Raw genomic sequence first — 19,102 nt, 5'->3', positions numbered from 1 at the left:
GACTGCATCTTTTGCCCTCATAATCCCCACAGTTTACATCCTTTTCTCTGACATTCAGGTTTTTTTTTTTTTTTTTTATTTGGACCATTTTTTTTTTTAAGTCTTTATTGAATTTGTTACAATATTGCTTCTGTTTTATGTTTGGGGATTTTTGGCCTGGGGGGCGTGTGGGGATCCCTGCTCCCTGACCAGGGATAAAACCCACACACCCTGCAATGGGAAGCAAAGTCCTAACCAAGGGGCGGCCAGGGAAGTCCCTTCTCTGACCTTCAAGTGAGGGATCTGTGCTTGATGAGGAGGGGGGCAGAGCTCCAGCCCCCGAAGAACTGGGGACCTGGGGAGTGATGGGTTCAGGCATAAAGAATTCAAACCTGGATGTTGTGTTTCCAGACCTGTAAGGGAGATAGGTTTGAGGGGGAAAGGTCCCCCTTTTCTGCCAGAGGAGGATTCAGTGAGGAGACAGAGAAACAGGTAGGACCTGAAGGTTTCCACCCTCCTTGACCGCAGGCCTGGCTTGCCTGCCGACACTCTGGGCTGAGTGCTGGAGCCACTAAAGCTCTGCCTCGGCTCACAGGCAGCTGGGTAGGGCGGGGCTGAGTACAGACTGGGTACAGTACTCTGTGAACAGATTGGGATGCACTGCAGTGGCCCACCTCTCTCTCTTTAAAAAAAAAAAAAAAAAAATTTAATTTGGCTCTGCCAGCTTTTAGTTACGGCATGTGAGATCTAGTTCCCTGACCAGGGATTGAACCCAAGCCCACTGCATTGGGAGGTCAGAGTCTTAGCCACTGGACCAACCTGGAAAGTCCCAGTGGCCTATCTCTTCACCACAAGCACATCACTTTCTTCATTGGGTAGGTTGGGTAACAAACCAAGATTGGCCCAACAAATGCAAAGAACAAATGACAACTCGCCTGCATGGTCTGTATCCTCGCCACTTTTTATTTTGAAAATGTCAAGTGTCACAGAAAAGCTAAGAACCTTCTTCTAGAGTCACGATCATTACCATTTTGCCACATTTGTTTTATCTTTTGTCTCACTCTCTTTCAAATGGCTTTGCTGAATCATTTGAAAGTGAGTTATAGGCAATATGATGGTTTACCCTTGAAAAGATACTTCAGCAGGTGTCTTTAGTAGGGACAAGGGTTTCCTCTACATAACTACAGTAGCATCATACCTAAAAATTTACAATTAGTCAATAATATCTAATAAACAGTCCCAAATTTTCTCAGTTGTCCTCCAAAACTGTTTTTCAGGTTCTTGTCTTGATCTAAAAAGGTTCGTGTGTGGCATTTGGTTGTTACATATTCTTAGGTTCTTTTTATCTGAAATAATCTCCCTCTTTTGTGTGTGTGATGTGTGACACTGGCTTTGAAGAGTCCAGGCAGGCCTTGTAGAGTGGATTCTGGCTTTATCTGATGGAGAACATTCAAGGATAAGTTTGCATGGTTTTGAAACTTGCCTGATAATTGCTTCGCTGTGTCTAAAAAAGTCCTAAGGCAGAAGGTAGTGAAAGTGTTAGTCGCTCAGTCATGTCCAATTCTTTGTGGTCCCATGGACTGTAGCCACCAGGCTCCTCCGTCCATGGGATTCTCCAGGCAAGAATACTGGAGTGGGTAGCCATTCCCTTCTCCAGGGGATGTTCCCCACCCAGGGATCAAACCCAGGCCTTCTGCATTGCAGATGGATTCTTCACTGTCTGAGTCGCCAGGGAAGCCCAAGGCAGAAGGTAGGGTTGGGGTAGCTCCTTTGTCCCCATGCCCTCGTGAGTCATGGGATGTCCTGTCCAGCCACCCACAGAAAGAGGTGGCTTTAGTAACATTACATTTGTAAAATGCCTCAGCTGACTTTAGACTTTCTTTAAAGAAAGAACGGTTCACTTGATTCACAGGAAACCTAGCCTGATTGGGCAAGATTTGTTCTCATTTGGCGGGTGGGATTCTGAGAGGCTGCATCTGTACCCGGGACATATACAAGGCATGGGCAGAAGTGGCCCAGAGCCCAGCCCTGCTGACCCACGGCCGCAGTGGCCGCTGGGAGACCGTGCAGAGTCGGCGCCTTTGTCGTGTCTGCCCTAGGACTGGGTAAGTTACATGGTAGTGGCCCTGAGCCTCAACCCTGGACCCAACAGTGCTAGGCCCTGAGTGCTGGCCGGAGGCTGATATGCACTCAGATATGCGCTCGCCTGTCTTGATGACTCTGAGTCTTGGATCTGAGTCTAGTGACTGAATGGTGCTCTCACGTGTTGCAGTTGCTTGCCCTACCGTGAACGGTCCCAAGCTGCCCTTTGGTCATTTTTTTTAAAATATGTTTTTTTTATTTGTTATATGGTTGTACCAGGTCTTATTTGCAGTACGCAGGATCTTTAGTCAAGGCATGGGCACTCTTAGTTATGGCATGTGGATCTAGTTCCCTGACCAGGGATAGAACTTGGGCCCTCTGCATTGAGAGTGTGGTGTCTTAGCCACTGGACCACCAGGGGAGTCCCATTTGGTAAATTTTGTATCCTGCACCCTCGCTATCAGCCCACACAGCCTCACCAGAGCACCCCTCACACTGCCTCGCTCGTCCTCCTAATTTGCAGCTTGCATCTGCTGTGGTCTGGGAAACCAGAGAAAGAGGCTTGTTAGAACTGGGTCCAGAGGCTGTGAGCGAGGGACTCTGTCCCCTCGAGGGGTGACTGTGACACCAAAGGCCCCTCTTGGAGGCTCCCACTTCAGGTTTACTTGCATAAATAGATTTTCTGTGCTTTGGGAATAATACCCTACACTCTTTATTCTTGGGGGAATTTGTGGTTACCAAAGAGGAGACCTCTGGGCAAGTGGGGTGTTGCTGTTCCATGTTTCAAGTTATTTGTTGGTTTGGCTGCACCATGTCTTAGTTGGGGCATGTGGGGTCCAGTTCCCTAACCAGAGATTGAATCTGGGCTCCCTGCATCAGGAGCATAGAGTCTTAGGTCCCTGGACCACCAGGCAAGTTCCACACATTTCCAGTTTTAAAGGCCTAGAAAAGACCATAACATGGCAGGAGTGACTGGTGAGAACAGTGAGCACGTGTGTGAGTGCCAGAGCTCGAGGGTGCTCTGGGTGGGGTGCCCATGATCCTGAGGGTCCGCCGGGCTCAGGCTGGTGCGCCCTGACCACCCCGCTCCCTGCACGAAGATCATGCTGCCTTGGCCCAGCTCGGCTGTGTGAATGCACCCCGGCGTTCCTGGGGATCTGGGCCTGTGCTCCAGGGCGCTAGGTAGCAGCGTCCTGGTCTTTGGGTCTCCTGGTCTCCTGGGGAAGGGTCCCTTAGTGTTGGAGTCTTGTTGTTAAAGCCGTGTGCCAGTCTTGTGCATGTTCTTTCCCTAAGGTTCTTCCCTCTGTCTTGTTCCCCCTAATTGTGTTATCTCGGGCAGGAGCCCACTGAATTCTGTTCTTGCTTAAAGAAATTTCTATGCTTATAAGCGTGTAAGGATGGTGCCCTTTCTGTTGCGTGACCCAGTCCTGCAAGGACCTTAGAGGGGTCCCAGTGTGACTTCACAGTGACTCCTTGGCCAAGCCTTGTTTTGCTTTTTGGCTTGCACTTAATTTTGTCTTTATCAAAGTAATGCATGTGCATCTTTTTTTTAAATGTCAAACAGTACTGAAGGGCTTAACACAGATAAAGAGCAGCCACCCCTTGCCCGCCTTGCTCCCCTCATTCCAGCTCTCCAGACCGGTTCACTATTTTCAGTTCCTTTCACTTCTCCTTTCTGATATTCACCCCCATACTCAGAAAAAAGTACATTTATCCCACTCCTTCTCAATTTACCAATTTTGGACGTTACCTATTGCCTCCGTGTAACTGCCTGTCCTGTTAATATCATTCTATCACAATTTGGGGGTAAATTCACAATATAAATACCATTCTCTGCTGAGCTTAGCACTGACCTATTACTTCTTTAAAAAGAATTCATTATTGTCTGGTTTCCTGTGTCTAGCTCTGTTTCTTCTCAGTATACCAAAAGATCAAGAAAACATCTGTCAGATTTTTTTTTTTTTTTTTTTTAATTTTTTGGCCCCACTGTACGGCATGCAGGATCTTAGTTCCCCGACCAGGGTTCAAACCCTCGTCCCTGGCATTGGCAGCCCAGAGTCTTTCACTACTGGACCACCAGGAAAGTCCTTCTATCATGTCTTTTATCTGTTAGTTCATTAATCGGTTCCTTTTTTGTTTTCTGGACACTGGGCTATCTCACCCATGAACTTCTTTAAAGTTTCTTGAAAACAAATGAAAATTTCGTTCATTTTGATCTATTATAGTGACTGTGCCACCTGCTCTGAAAAGGCTTTGCTGACACCGCCCACCTCCCCAAGGCTGCCCCTCCTCTGGGATCCCCCGCCCCCACCGTAGTCCCTTGCTCTCGCCCTCACACAGACCTTAGTGCACTGAATCAATCGCCTGTTTTCTTGCCTGTCACTCCCCCCACGCTGGGAGTTCCCAAGGGCAGAGCTGAGTCCCGTTCACTGTGGTCTCCCTAGGAATGCCCAGGGGCTGGTGGGCACATAGCAGGTGCTCAATAAATATCCATTGGACTTCGCATGTGCTAGGTTGAAATGCCAGCGTGATGATACCGTCCAGGTAGTTCAGTGATGTTTCTCACCCTGTGCTCCCTGGCATTTTCCACGTGCACCTTCTCTCAGCTTCCTTCCTCTGGTTCGGAGGCCCTTCTGGGCCTGTTATGACTAAACAACAGTCTTTCCTAGGTGAAGCTAGCAAAAGCAGGGTTTACATTCCCGGGTCTGTGCTGCATCCCACCCCCACTCCCCCCGCCCCCCCAGATTGGCCTCAAGCATCTCAGGGCCTCGGATTGGTCCTCGTCACTTTGTAATCCCAGCCCCTGCCGCCCAGCTCCGCAGACTGATGGCTCCATAGATGAGTGAGGTTGAGGCTCGCTCAATCAATCAATCAATAAACCAATCAGTCTTCCTCCACTCAGCCTCTCTGCTCCCAGGCATTTCTCATTATCCAGCGTCTGGATGATCAGAAGGAAAAAGAAGCCTCTGCATAAAGGTGACCCCATTTCAGGTTTCGCCGTGACTCACTGAGTATTGAGAGACGGGAAGAGCCAGAGAAGGGAAGATGAAGAGGGGGGGCCAGGGACGCTCACCCCACCTCACCCTCTCAGGGGGACCTTCGGGGAGATGTGTGGTCACTATGCTGAGGGCCGCGTGCGGGCAGGGACCATCCTGTGCACCACGTTCTCCCCGGAGCTCAGCAAGAGTCCCCGTCATAGCTGATGTCTGTCTGCAGAAAGGAGGCAAGGACAGAGCCCACATCCAGGCCGGTTTGGAAAGGGGGACTTGGGGTTGTCCGGGGTGCCTTCTTGGCTCTTAGTCCTGGGTCTCAGCCAGCTCAGGGAAGTTGCTGATCTGTGATGTCCACAGGGGCCCCACCCTTGAAAGGACACTGATCTGACAGCTGGCAGCCAGTGAAAAGGGAGAACCCGCCACCCTCTCACCCTCCTGAGCAGGCAGCCACTTCCTTGAGGCAGCCCCAGGAGAGGACACCTCATCCCAGGGCCCGTTCAAAGTGCCCCTCCCTCCACTGGTACCCAGCGCCTCCTGGGCGGACTCGGCCCGGGCTGGCCTCCAGCCAGAACAGCCGCCTTGCGCAGACCCTCCTCCTTGGTCCTTCTACCTGGGCTCTCAACTCTTAGACCAAAACAGGAGAACCAAGAGGGCCAAGAACCGCAGAGGCCGGGCCTCACTCACAGCGTCATGGCCCAGGGCTCTCCTGGCCTGGCCTGGGCCCCCCACCCCGGGGCTGGGGCAGGGGAGGCTGACCCTGAAATAAAGCCGATGGCTGTCGGCCTGTTCCTCCTGCTTCCCTGAGAAGAAGCGCTTCTCTTGTGGGTGTAGTAAGTTTTGGGGGGGAAGCCTTTAAAGCAACCCTTTGATGCTTCTCCAGGAAAAGTGCATTTATTTTTTTGTTACTTTTAGGAATTAACTTGCGGTTCCCAGCCCCTCCCTCTCTCCCAGAAAGGAGAGAAAGAGAAAGAAGAAAGGGTCTGCATTGTCCCGGTGATTGGCACCTTCTGTGAATGAGGGGTCACCGCATCGGGGCTGTTCCTTTTCAAGCGCCCCCTTCTCTCCTGCACGCGGCATTCACGCTGGAACATTCTTTCTTTCAAAGCTTCTGTCTTTCTCTCCCCTTTGTATCTCTGCTTTCCTTCCCTTCACTTTCCTGCCTTTCATTCTCAGCACTCACCCGCTCCCTCGGGGACCGCCTGCTTCTCCTTCTCTTTTTTCATCCCTTTTCTTCTTCTATTCAGTTCCTTTTCTTTTTTTCTTTTTTGCCCCCCCCCCGCCACGCTTTTTTTTAAAATTCTTTTTTCCTTTTTATTTTTGAATAGTGCTTCTGTTTTCAAGGACCGGGTTGAGCAGAGAAGTCGGTTTATTTGAGGAAGGGAGAGTATGGAGGTTTTAATCACACACCACCCACTTCACCCCCCATCCCGTGTGCTCTAGATGTGTGAGAAAGAACCAGCACGCAGGACGCTGGCTCCCTCTGGGCTCTGGCTTTGGGAGGGAAGGGTGTTCTGAGAGGGAAGGGTCTCCGTCAGACAAGAGGGAGCTGTTCATCACAGGTCAGGCGGTTCTCGCTGAGAAACCTTGAATTGGTCACCAGGATGCAGACACGGTCCTGGGGATGGTCTTTCGCCTGGCCCCAGAGTGGGCCTTAATGTGTGCGAAGTGGAGGACCTGAGGTGGGTGCAGAGCCCCCAGACCTCCCTTCTCTGCGGGAGCCTGGCCCCCTGGCCGGGGGAGGGCTCGGGGAGGCTGTGGGAACCTGGGCCAGGGCTGAGCGCGAGGGGGAAGGCCGAGCGGACGCAGGCAGCATCACCGGCTTTTTGGTGTGGCCCTGGGTGGTCCCAGCCTCGGGGCGGTGGGCCTGCCTCGGCTGGCCCTGGAGTCCTGCACAGGAGGCTAGAAACCTGGAACGGCAGAAAGGAGGGGTCTGGCCGCAGTGGACTGCTTCAGGCAGCTGAGCAAGCTTGGTGGTTAGACAGGTGTGACTGATGGAAGGCCTGATGGGCTCCGGAGCGCTGCAGGGCCTGATGGAGTGTTGAAGCACGGGGAAGAGGGTTTCTCTCAGGGAACCCCCTGCAGGATGAGAAAGCAGAGGCCAAGGCCAGAGCCCAGCACCTCTAGGGAGGAGGAGGCAGAGACTCAAGGGCAGCACTACTGGCTGGAGCCACCGCTCCCAGTCAGGGCCAGGACCCAGCCACATCCATGGAGGAAGGTGGAAGGACAAGTCAGTCCCACCAGGCACAGAGGTGGCCTGAGCAGGGCGGGACAGCAGGCCACTGGAGGAGGAACATCAGAGAGTAGGTCTGAATGCCCCCTGAAGGATGGTTTATCCAGGAGACATGGGTGGAGCACCTACTGTGTGCAAGTTCAGTGGGCAACATACCCTCAGGAGGAGGACAGCCTGGGGCTCCGAAGGGCTGGGCTGTGTCCTGCCTCTAAGTCTGGGTAACTGAGACAGGGGGAGCTGTGGGTGGGGATGGCAGACCCTGCCTCCGGGGACAGGAGGTTTGTGCTCCAGCAAAGGGATGGAGATACCCAGCGAGCAGATACTATCTCTTGAAGCATCTCCCAGAGCCAAGATCCTGGGGCCAGGCCGAGAAGGGTACCACTGCCCCCCTGGCCCCACCCGCCTCTTTTTTTTTTTTTTTTCATTTATTTTTATTAGTTGGAGGCTAATTACTTTACAGTATTGTAGTGGGTTTTGTCATACATTGACATGAATCAGCCATGGATTTACATGTATTCCCCATCCCGATCCCCCCTCCCCCGCCTGCCTCTTAAGACAGCCAGTGTCAAACCCACACCTGCCAGGGCGAGCCTGGCTGCCCATCGGGTTTTTCTGGTTTGAGCAAGAACATCTCCTTACACCCCTTTAAGGTGCCTACAGCACCTGGCCTGGAGATGAAAGGGGAGCCCGGGAAGGCAGCTCGCTCCTGGCAGAGGCAAGGTGAACAGGCTTCAGAGACAGACAGGTTTCCTGGGGCCCCCAGCCACTCCCTATTCCAGGGTGGCAGAGGGCCTGATGGTCAGTCTGCCCTTCAGACCGGGCACAAGGAGCTGGCTCTTCTAGGAAGTCGCTTTGTGGCCCCAGGCCAATTCCCGGCAGCTAATAATAGTAGCAAACAGGCTGCTGGGTTCACACTTTACATGCTTTCATTTCTAAGGGCAGATCCTGTCGGCACCCAGCCCCACTTTAGTCAGGAGAAAGGGGGTGGGGGGAAGCAGAGGTGGGATTTGAACTCAGGCCTTCAGGTTCCAGAGTCTCAGCTCTAAACCAGCTCTTCTCACCCTGTCTTTAAATTATAGTAAATCTACATACGAACAAGTTATGTTCCGAGAGCGTGTTCCTTAAGTCCAGTTTGTTCGTGAGTCCAGCAAAGTTAGCCTGGGTACCCAACTAACGCAACTGGCTGTATAGTGAAGAGTGAGGAGAGTTAGTCACTCAGTCATATCCAGCTCTTTGCAACCCCATGGACTGTAGCCCATCAGACTCCTCTGTCCATGGCATTCTCCAGGCAAGAATACTGGAGTGAGTTGCCATTTCCTTCTCCAGGGGGTCTTCCCAAGCCAGGGATTGAACCTACATCTCTTGTATCTCCTTCTTTGGCGGGCGGGTTCTTGACCACTATCGCCACCTGGTAAGCCCCACACAGACTCTGCTGTGCTGTGCAGACTGTGGTCGGTATTAAATTAGATAACACTCTTAGACTTGGCACAGGCTGGCACTGGTGTTCTCAGTACCGCCAGCCAGTCTGCTAACATCAGGATTATGCCACCAGCCGAACAGGAATAAGAACACTGCCTACACAGGTGCTGCCCGTACAGACGGCGGCTCAGACCGGGCGGGGAGGACCCAGTGGCATCGTGCCCGGGAACGGCTTTGTAAACCGTCAAGGGCTCTGCCTGGACGAGCAGGTGTGCTTGTCCCCCTGCCTGGCCTGTGTTTCTGGGTCCCAAAAGAACTTGCTTCATCGTGCACTTTGGCACTCTGATCTGGGGGTGTTCGGAGGAGGCCCTGCGTTTTCCTGAACCAGGACTCTGAACAGTCATGGCCACAATGCTGGAAGGAGTGTGACCCTTGGCTCTGGCCCACACACGTGTGCATGTGCGTATGCGTGGCCTTCACCCAAGATGCTTCCTGGACATTTTAGTTTCAAGGAACCGAGGCCAGCATGGGGGGTCTTATGCTCTGCCCTGCACCCTGTGACCTGTTGGGGCTGTTTGCTGAGGGTGGGTCATCCCAGCTGGTAGCATTGAGACTAAGAAGGTGCCCAGTGGTCCCAGAGACACTGCATTCTGGTGAGAGGAGAGTTGAGTGTTGTCATTCTTTCAGAAGCGTGTTCTCTTTAAAATTATCTGTTTATTTTTTTTGACTGTGCTATGCGGCTTGAGGGATCTTAGTTTCCCAATCAGAGATCAAGCCCATGCTCCCTGCAATGGAAGCACAGAGCACTAGCCACCTGACAGCCAGGGAATTCCCAGAAATTTGGTCTTTTGAGCCACCCCAGTGAGTTGTGAGATTTTAGAAAAGAGAGAACATTGGGCATCTGACAAGGGCTTCTCCAGGTGCACCGGGAAGGACTTCCCACCTCCCCAGGGCTCCATGGTACGTCCCAAGAGACCCTCACCCTACCCCTGTCCAGCAATCTAGGGGCTCTTGTGTGGATCAAAACTGGAGCTGGAAACTTCAAGACTGGGTTCAGTTCAAGCATCTCTCCCCGTGTACCTGATTTGGTTACTTTTTGCCCCTCAAAATAGTAGCTGCTTTTTCCAAATGTTCATGCACTTACCATTCCTTTGTAGGTCTTACTGCAGATATATTTAGTGACATTAAGAAAGTATCGGGCTTCCCCCGTGGCTCAGCGGTACAGAATCCGCCTGCAATGCGGGAGATGTGGTTCGATCCCTGGGGAGATCCCCTGGAGTAGAGAATGGCAACCCACTCCAGTGTTCTTTCCTGGAGAATCCCATGGACAGAGGAGCCCGGCGGGCTAGAGTCCATAGAGTTTGCAGAGTCGGACAGGACTGAATGACTGAACACACAAGAAAATATCAGATATTTGGGGCCTGTGGGTGAATCACATAGTGTGTTTATTGCAATGGTAAAAGCAAAGAATTTCCTTTTATCAAATAATGGCACCTGTGCCAAGTATTTTTGCTCACATGATCTCAGTCGTCTTGTCGGAAAGGCAGCCATCCCTCCCGTTTACACTTAAGGAAACTGAGGGTCTGAGAGATGAAGCAGCTTGCCCCAAGACTTACAACCAGGAAGTGGCCTGGCTCACTCCAGGCCCTCCTGCCGCCCTCGGTCGTGGGGCCTCACCCTGCCCTCCACCACGGCCCACTCTGAGGAACCTCAACCCCACAGGCTGCCCCCACAGCAGGTGGTGTGCTGAGGAAACCCTCAAGTCCACCGCAAACACCTCTGGTGAAGGCCAGACGTTTGCTTGGTTTATAATAGTCGCCTCCACTAAACTCATTTGGCCTTTGCGACACGTACCACATGCATTTGAATTTTAGCGCTTGGGGACAGGTAGTGCACAGCTTAGCACTCTGCAGGTGAGGTTTCCTAAAGCAGAGGTCCTTACCCTGCCGGATCTAATGCCTGATGGTCTGAGGTGGAGCTGATGTGCTAATAATAAAGTAGGCAGTAAATGTAATGCACTTGAATCATCTGGAAACCAACCACGCCCCTGCCCTACCCTACCCCACTCCTGTTCGTGGAAAAATTGTTTTCCACGAAACCAGTTCCTGGTGCTAAAGAGCTTGGGGACTGTTGCTCTAAAGGGCCTCAGTGTCATCCTTTATGATCCAGATCAGAGGAAACTGGTTTGCACTCTGGGCTGAAACAGCCACCCTGGCCACCTTCTCTGATGTCTGTGGACCCGCCTGCCCTCAAGGCCCTCCTGCCCCACTGCCCTCCGGCCAGGTCACCCCAGAGGTTTCTGGTCTCTGCCCTCTGGTCCTCCTCCCACCTCTCCTTCAGCCTGCAGGTGAGAGGTTCCCCACCCGCTTTTAATCCTGGGAGAGTACAGACCCATCGGGGGCTGGCTGTGTCACCCCCGTCCTGTGGCTCCAGCCTCTTTCCCCTGCTTTCTCTCTACAGTCTGCCCTGGACCTCTCATCTCATGTCTGCATGTTGCAGGGGATGCCCCCTGGCCCCACCTTCATCCTCCTGGCTGGACCGCAGGTGTCCACTCCTCACGTGGGTTCTGACCCACAACTCGCCATGTGACAGGGCGGGTCGTTAGGTGACTAAGGAGGGAAGTGGCGCAGTCCAGCCGCTGACGATGGCTCGCGTGGACGGCCGTGTGCGTCTCGTCTGCGTGTGTACACTCTTGGGCTGAGTGTTTCCCCAGCTGTCCCTCCCCTCCGGAGATACTTGAAGGCATTACGTGAATGAGGGAGGCATTCTTTACTCCTCTCCTGGCATAAATCCGGACTCGACTTGGGTGTGTGGGTGACTGCAAAATAAATGTTGATTACAGCATTGGCAGACGCTGCCAGGGACGCTGCTGGGCTGGAGGCCCGGGATGAGTCACGCCAGCTGCCGTGAGCGAGGAGAGGGCTCCGCGGCCAGGCCACCCTCCTCGGCCGTCCTCGGCCCTCGGCACGTTCTCTGCCTGCTGCTCTTCTGCCTTTTTCCCTTCCCTTCATCTCTCGCTGCATCAGATGGGGAGGTGGGCGGGGGCTTCCGAGCCAGGCTCTCTCCTCGCTAGACTGTCCCAGCCTGTCTCTGTGTACTGCATCCCGTAGCTCATGCTCATTGGCCTGACGGGCTCAGCTCTGGAAAGTGGAAACCTGGATCCTGTGTCATGGATGAGGGGCCCAAGTCTCCCCCAAACCAATACATAACGGGGCAAAGGTGGACCCCACAGCTTGTGGTGTCTCTGTTGACTCCCAAAGTGCAAGTTTACTTGCAAGCATCTTCCTGACACCTTAAAAAAAAAAAAAATCAAAGTTGCTCTGTCTTTTTGTAGTACCTCATGCTTTTTGTGCTTTTTTCCTCTCCTGTTTCGTGGTTCTTCGTCTTATCTCTGAAACCAAAATGTGAGGTCCCTGAGAGTGGGATCTGTGTGTCCGACCAGCCGCCATCACCAGCCTGGCCCAGGGCATGGATGATGAATGGGATGATAACATTAGCAATAGCTCCCGATAGTCGAGTCCTTACTATGCACCACCAGCCTTGTTATCAAACACGGCACAGGCGGGCTGACTGTCCTACCCACTTTATGTAAGGAGTTTCAACATTTGCACGTGTTGGTATCCATCAGGGGCCCAGAACCCATCCCCCACGGATACCTGTATTTCCCTTCTTTACCTTAAAGAGCACTTCAGGGACTTCCCTGGTGGTCCAGTGGCTAAGACTTCTGCCCTTCCAGTGCAGGGGGCCTCAGTTCTACCCCTGGTCAGGCAACTAGAGCCCATACACTGCAGCTGAAGATCCCACATGCCACAACTAAAACCTAGCACAGCCAAAATTAAAAAAAAAAATTTAAGCACTTAAGTTAGACCCAAGAATGAAACCCAAACTTCACTTACTCCTCTCATGTGTATCCTAGATGAAGTGAGTTGGGTGAGTTACTCCTTTCTGCCTTGGTTGCCTCCTCTGTAACATGGGTTTGTCATCAAGATGTCATGCTTGGGACTTCCCTGGCCTTCCTTTCGTTAAGACTACACTTCCAGTTCAGAGCCAGGGAACTAAGGCCCCACATGCTACGTGGTGTGGCCAAAGGGAAAAGAAAAATGGGTGTCATGCTTTCCTCCCATGATCTCATCATGCAAAAAAACCTGGCCTGAAGGAAGGGCTCATATGCATTGGATCCTTTTGATGTCTCTGTTCCTTGTCTTACAACAAAGAAACCAAGTCCCAAGGAGGTTGAGGAACTTGCCCAAGGTCACCTAGCTCATCCGTGGCAGAAATGGGGGTGTAGGCTAGGCCTGCCAGACCAAGAGCTGGGTTCCTCTCCCCTCTGTGTTTCAGTCACTTAAGTCATATCCAACTCTTTGCGATGCCATGAATTGTATCCTGCCAGGCTCCTCTGTCCATGGGATTCTCCAGGCAAGAATACTGGAGTGGGCAGCTATTGCCTTTTTCAGGGGGATCTTCCTGACTCAGTGATCAAACTCCAGTCTCCTGGATTGCAGGCAGATTCTTTAGCGGCTGAGCCACTGACTGGGGAAGCCTTGAGGGACTGTCCTTCTATGCCTCCCCTCCCCCTCTGCTGCTGCCCATCTCTTCCTCCTTGGGCCCTGCTCCTGGTTTTCCTGATGTGCTCAGCCCACCTCTTAGGGGAGAAACAGAGAGGTCATGTCATTGACACCTCCTTGGGCTTGGCAGGCCTGGATCACTGGGCCTTGCTGCGTCCTGAGGCCAGGCATTGCCAGCTGCTTGGACGGAGCAGGCAGGAGCTACTCCGGAAGGGCCTTTTGAGCCCCAGGACTTCGTGGCCACCAGTACTTCCTCCCTGGCCCACAACACAGCTCAGCTTCAGCAGACGCTGAAGCTGCCTGTGGACTCCTGAAGGGGTCCAGGGCCCCTTTTTTCTCCATGTGGCTCTGGTTTCCCAGGGAACTTGATCGCATCTTCCACCAGGTCCCGTGTTTTCTCTGTTACTTTGAGACACTGGGGCCCGGCTATGATCGGCTTGCTTTGTTTTCGGTGGTAAATCTGTTTCTCTTGTGTTGAAGGCAGGGGCTGGGGTGTCTGGGCTGGGAGTCGCATGACCTTCCCCTCCCAGGAACACAGAAAGAAGAAAAGAAAAGGGGGCATGACTGTAACCTGCTCAGATTGCATCTTCAGCTCCCACTGGCTTGGGGACCTGGACAAGTAACAGGCTTTCCCAAGCCTCAGTTGGCTTATCTGTAAAATGGAAATAAAAATGCCTATCTCCCCAGGGTGGCTAGGATTGCGCGCCTGGAAGGCAGTATAAGCTCAACTAATAGCAACAAAAAAGAAGTTGGAAAAAACTGACAACCCTTACTTCTGTCTTCAACTGTGCAGACAGGACTTCCCTGGTGGTCCAGTGGTTAAGATTCTGCGCTTCCACTGTAGGGGTCACAGGTTCGATCCCTGCATGCCACTCGGCATGGTCAAAAAATCTAGAGTCAGAGACGTGCATCAGAGAGTCTCCACCAGTCAGTGCCACCTTTGCTCAAAGGCCATTTAGGATCACAAGGGAGAGTGAATTATGAAGAGTGGGTGTGAATTTCACTGTCGTGTTTGGAGTGAGGGGTGCTGGGTACCGCAGGATTGCTGTGGGCCCCAGACTGGGATGGGCCCTGTGTCTCATGTATACATGCACACGAGGCAAGGTGGGGCCTGGAGGAGGTGTGGGACGTGGGGCAGTGTATGTGTGGACTTTTCCTGAACTGCAGTGATTTCCTGCGGGGACAGGGATGCAAAGGGATGCTGGGCCCAGCTTAACCCAGAGTCTGGGTCCGGCCTTGTTCCCTCCTGAAAGGGCCTCTGGTGCCTCCCCTAGCCAGACCTCAGAGAAGCAGGGCCAAGCCCCCTAGGGTGCCCCCTCTCCCAGTGAGCCCTCATCCCCTGGACACCCCCCACCTGTGTTTACTTCCTCCCTGTGGTTGCATATGTGCTCAGTCATGTCTGACTCGTTGCAACCCCATGGACTGTAGACTGCTCGGCTCCTCTGTCCATGGGATTTTCCAGACAAGAATACTGGAGTGAGTTGCCATTTCTTTCTCCAGGGGTTAGTGAGGTCAGTAGAGGGTCTGCATGGTGGCAAAGCAGGGGGTCCATTCTGGGATCTGTCTGAGTCTAGCCCTTGGAAAGAAAGATGGCCGGAGCTGATGAAATAGGATTTCTTTTTTCTCCTTTCTTCTTCTTTCTTCCCTCCTCCCTCCCTTTCTTACCCCCTCCCTCCCCTCTTCCCTCTCTCTTTCTTTCTTTTTAGCAAGAGATAAATAACTGTCGCCCTGAGATGACAAGAGAATATTGAAAGAGATAAAAAGGCGAGTAAAAGGGACTAGAGACCAGAAGCAAAGGACAGAGGGGGATTTGGGCTGTATACCGCAATGAGGGGAGAGATGAAAGAGGAAAGAAAGAGATGGGAACGCAGGACCGAGTGGCAGAGCAGAGGATGGGGTTGCCACGGAAACAGAAGGAGGGAGAGGAAGAGGGGATGGAGAAGGCTGAGGGCTCAGTGCGGGAGGGGCCTGAGACAAGGCTGGGGAGGAGGAAGGGAAGCCAGGAGGGGCGCCCAGGTCCGAATTGGGCCCCGGTGTGGAGAAACCAAGGTTGGCAAGGAAATAAGAGCCGATCCAGAAAGCTCATCCCCACCCAAAGGTGGCAGGGTGGAGAGAGCTGGGCCTGGGCCCCTGGGGCTGGCCCAGCTGGGGTCTGCCCTGCCCTACCCATCAGGGACTGCCCCTCTTTAAGCCTCAGTTTCCACACTGTAAAATGGAAATGGTTCTCCTCCCCAAAAAGGCTGCCTGGAAGCCGGGAAACTGCACGTGCTCATCACAGGACCTGACAAAGGTCAAGCCCAATAAAGACTCCCGATGTTCCTTCAGTTGTGATTCTTATCTTTGTCCATGAACTTGTGAGCCCAAGTTTTGTTTGTTTTTCCCTGTTACATTACGCTGGTGATCTTTGGGTCCGGATGAGTGTCCTTGTTTCAAGAATAGACTTGCTTTTTGCTTCTGGAATTGGAGAAAAGACACAGCTTTGCAGAAACATGAAGCCTGCTGTTCCTTCTCCTGGGAACAGGGACAAGTGCTGGAGCTCAGGGAAAAGAAGCACAGACCTGGGGGAGTCCACCCAGGGCTCAGCAAGGGGTCTTTTTTTTTTTCTTCACACTTGAAGTGGATGTTCTCAAAAGGCGCAGCAACTCATTCTAGATGTGCGCTCTGCGAGGATGGCACTGTGGACACACGGACGTCTTCTCTGCCCTCTCATGGTCTGTGATCTAACTGGGGCACCAGACATTGAGCAAATAATTACACAATTAGATCTGTCATTGAAAATTGTGGTAAAGCCCAGGAAGGAAAAGCAGTAAACTTGTCACTGCTTAGAACTTGGGGGACCAGACCTGGCTGGGGAGAAGGGTGGTCAGGGAAGGTTCCTGAGGAAGTGATGCCAGAGTTGAAGGCTGGAGGATAAGGGACAAGAGAGCATTCAAGGCACTGGGAATAGCTTGTGAATCTGTTAAAATAGGGAAAGGCCACATGGCTGGAGGGTGATGAATAAGGGGACAAGCAGTGCTGTGAAGTTGCCACGTAAGCAAGGGCCAATTGAGCAAGTTCTTATAGGTCTTTAGTGATGTGTCTGGACTTGATGCAGCCAACAGCCTGGGGCAGCTGCCATGTTTGCTGTGGATGGATGGGTGGGTGGGTGGGTGGGTGGGTGGATGGAAATGCACTGGGAATCGAGAGCTCTCAGTTTGGTGCCCATTGTGGGGCAGGAGCCTTGGGGCCTTGGTTTCCACGTCTGTAAAATGACAGCATTGGACAGGAGTGTCCCCAAAGACCCTTCCAACCCTACTGATGAAGATTCCAAGACCAGCCTTGAAGATGAGGGGTCTTCAGCGAGGCCACGCTCCTGCTGCGGGAAAACCCAGCTTGCTTGCTTTGTGGCAAGCAAGGCATCAGGCTGGAAGAACCCTAGCCCATGGCCCTCTGGGGACCCAGTGACTTGAGATCAGAGGCACACGTCGCCCCTGTACCCGAGGAGGATGCCGTGTGTTTTGTGTGCAACTCTATAAGCAGCTCAGTCTTTGTCCCTGGCAGTTAATTAGATGCCCTGTTATTTTGGGCTCATTTCTACAAGGGCTTCCAGGTGGCTCAGTGGTAAAGAATCTGCCTGCCAATGCAGGAGAGACAGAAGACAGGGGTTGGAGCCCTGGGTCAGGAAAAATCCCTGGAGGAGGGCATAGCAACCAAGGATACTCCAGTATTCTTCCCTGGAAGATCCCATGGACAGAGGAGCCTGGCGGGCTACAGCCCATGGGGTCGCAGAGAGTCACGGGCACTCTCTACCAGAATCAGGAACCCACTCAGTTTTCCTCAGGACAAAGAGTGAGTGAGGATCCCCGGGCTGGCGGCAGGGGCTGGCACCTTTCAGGAAGCAGGACTCCCCAGGAGCACACAGCCTTGCTTCTCCAGACATGCTCACCCCCTCCTCCTTGGAGGGCTGGCTCCAGCTGGCTTAGTGTCACTGCCCCCGAGTTTTGGCCTTACTCCACCTCATGTGCACCTTTGTGTATGAAGAGTTTGCTTGAGAGTGTAAGCCTTGGTGCATAGCTGTGCTTCCAAGAGGGGTACCTCCATGGCCTAAGTCCATCTGGGACATGAGAAGAAGCAGACCTTGGCCTTAGCTCCTGTGCAAACCGCCTGTGGTGGGGGGTAGGCATGGATATGCTGCATGGGGGCCCTGGTCTGGGCATGGGACCCCTCGGAGTGGGGAGGAAGGGCCATCAGGTGCAGGCGTCACAACATCCATGGGAGGGCACTCTTCATTCACCCTCAGGCCCAGGTCATGTGTCAGTGCCCATCAGCTCTTACTGATTCATTCTGAGAATCAGAGTGAATTGGAAAGATTTGGAGAAATATGATATCCAGGCCCCAGAGGCAGAGATTCTGATTTAACTGGCATGGGCGCCAGTGCTCTCATCAGGCAGTGCCAGTCAGATCCTGTGAAGCCAAGACCTCTGCCCTTGGAAGAGTTTGAATTGAGAGTGGGCCCAAGATTGTGCCTGGAGAATCCCATGGACAGAGGAGCCTGGCGGGCTACAGTCCATGGGGTCTCAAAGAGGCGGACACGACTGAGTGGACTAACACTTTTGGGGCTGCTCAGGTCACACTAATGGTAAAGAACCTGCCTTCCAGTGCAAGAAACGTAAGAGATACAGTTTTGATACCTGGGTTAGGAAGATCCCCTGGAGAAGGAAATGGCAACCCACTCCAGTATTCTTGCCTGGAGAATCCCATGGCCAGAGGAGCCTGGTGTCTTTCTCTCCAGACAGTCCCCTGCAGTCACCGTCCTACGGGGTGGACCTTTGGTGGGGGAGAGGGCCCATCGACAGATACAATTGTGAATCACGACAACTGTATCAGCGTTCTCTAGAGAAACAGAACCAGCAGGATATATACAGAGAGAGAGAGAGAGAGAGAGATTTATTTTAAGGAATTGGCTCATGCGGTTGTGGAGGCTGGCAAGTCCAAAATCTGCAGGGCAGGCTGGCAGGCTGGAGACCCAGGCAGGATTTCTGTGATATGCAATCCCCTTCTTCTCTGGGGAAACTTTGAGGTTTTTTTTCTGAAAACTTCAGAAAAAATCAGTTGAAAACTTCAACTGATTAGATGAGAGCTGCCCATGTTAAGGAGGGTAATCTGCCTTACTTAAAGTCAGCTGATTGTAGATGTTAATCACATCAACCATGACATCACAACATCAGAAGATCCAGATTGTTGTTTGACCAAACAACTGGGCAACCAGCCTAGACACAGGTAAAATTAACCTCATGTTCCCAGGCTGTGGAAGAGGCCTTCGCCCTGCCCCCAGGCAAAGTAGTATCTCCTGGGAGGCCATGGCTGTGTGCGCGTTCTGTGTGGGCTCAGTCGCTCAGTCGTGTCCGACTCTTTGTGACCCCATAGACTGTAGCCCACCAGGCTCCTCATTCCAGGGAATTCTCCAGGCAAGAATACTGGAGCAGGTTGCCATTTTTTTCTCCAGGGGGTCTTCCTGACCCAGGGATTGAACTCAAGTCTCATGCCTCTTGCATTGGCAAGTGGATTTTTTTTTCTTTTTCTTTTTCACCAGTGAGCCACCTAGGAAGCCTGATTCCTAAAGAAGGGAAGGGTGTTCACCCAGTGGGAGGAAAGGAGCAAGTCCTGCCAAGGGGAGTCAGCCTGTGCAAAGGCCGTGAGGTAGGAGACAGCACTGTGTATATTTGTGTGTTTGTGTGTAAGATGCAGGCATACAGGAAACTTTAAAAGAGGGTCAGGTAGATTTTGGCTGAGGATGGGCTTCAGGGCTTCACCAGCATCTCACAGTGTAACCTTGGACCAGTCCCTTCCCCCCA

At 52.6% G+C, this 19,102-nt stretch overlaps 1 protein-coding gene across 7 annotated transcripts in view; it reads left to right on the top strand.

Annotated features, from left to right (window-relative positions):
• Nucleotides 1-19,102, top strand: part of ZNF710 (zinc finger protein 710) — a 72,265-nt gene that overhangs the window by 33,102 nt on the left and 20,061 nt on the right. For 2 of the 7 annotated variants that reach the window (XM_070478340.1, XM_070478338.1), the window contains exon 2: nt 18,841-18,947. The exons of the other annotated variants lie outside the window; for them this stretch is intronic. The gene's annotated coding sequence lies outside the window, so the exon portion shown is untranslated. The remainder of the gene's footprint in view (nt 1-18,840; nt 18,948-19,102) is intronic. 7 annotated transcript variants of the gene reach the window in all.

The sequence above is a fragment of the Odocoileus virginianus genome, chromosome 16 (genome assembly GCF_023699985.2).
Source record: "Odocoileus virginianus isolate 20LAN1187 ecotype Illinois chromosome 16, Ovbor_1.2, whole genome shotgun sequence".
Classification (NCBI taxonomy): domain Eukaryota; kingdom Metazoa; phylum Chordata; class Mammalia; order Artiodactyla; family Cervidae; genus Odocoileus; species Odocoileus virginianus.
The sequence above is the reverse complement of the archived record's forward strand: the minus strand, read 5'-3'. Positions and strand labels throughout refer to the sequence as shown.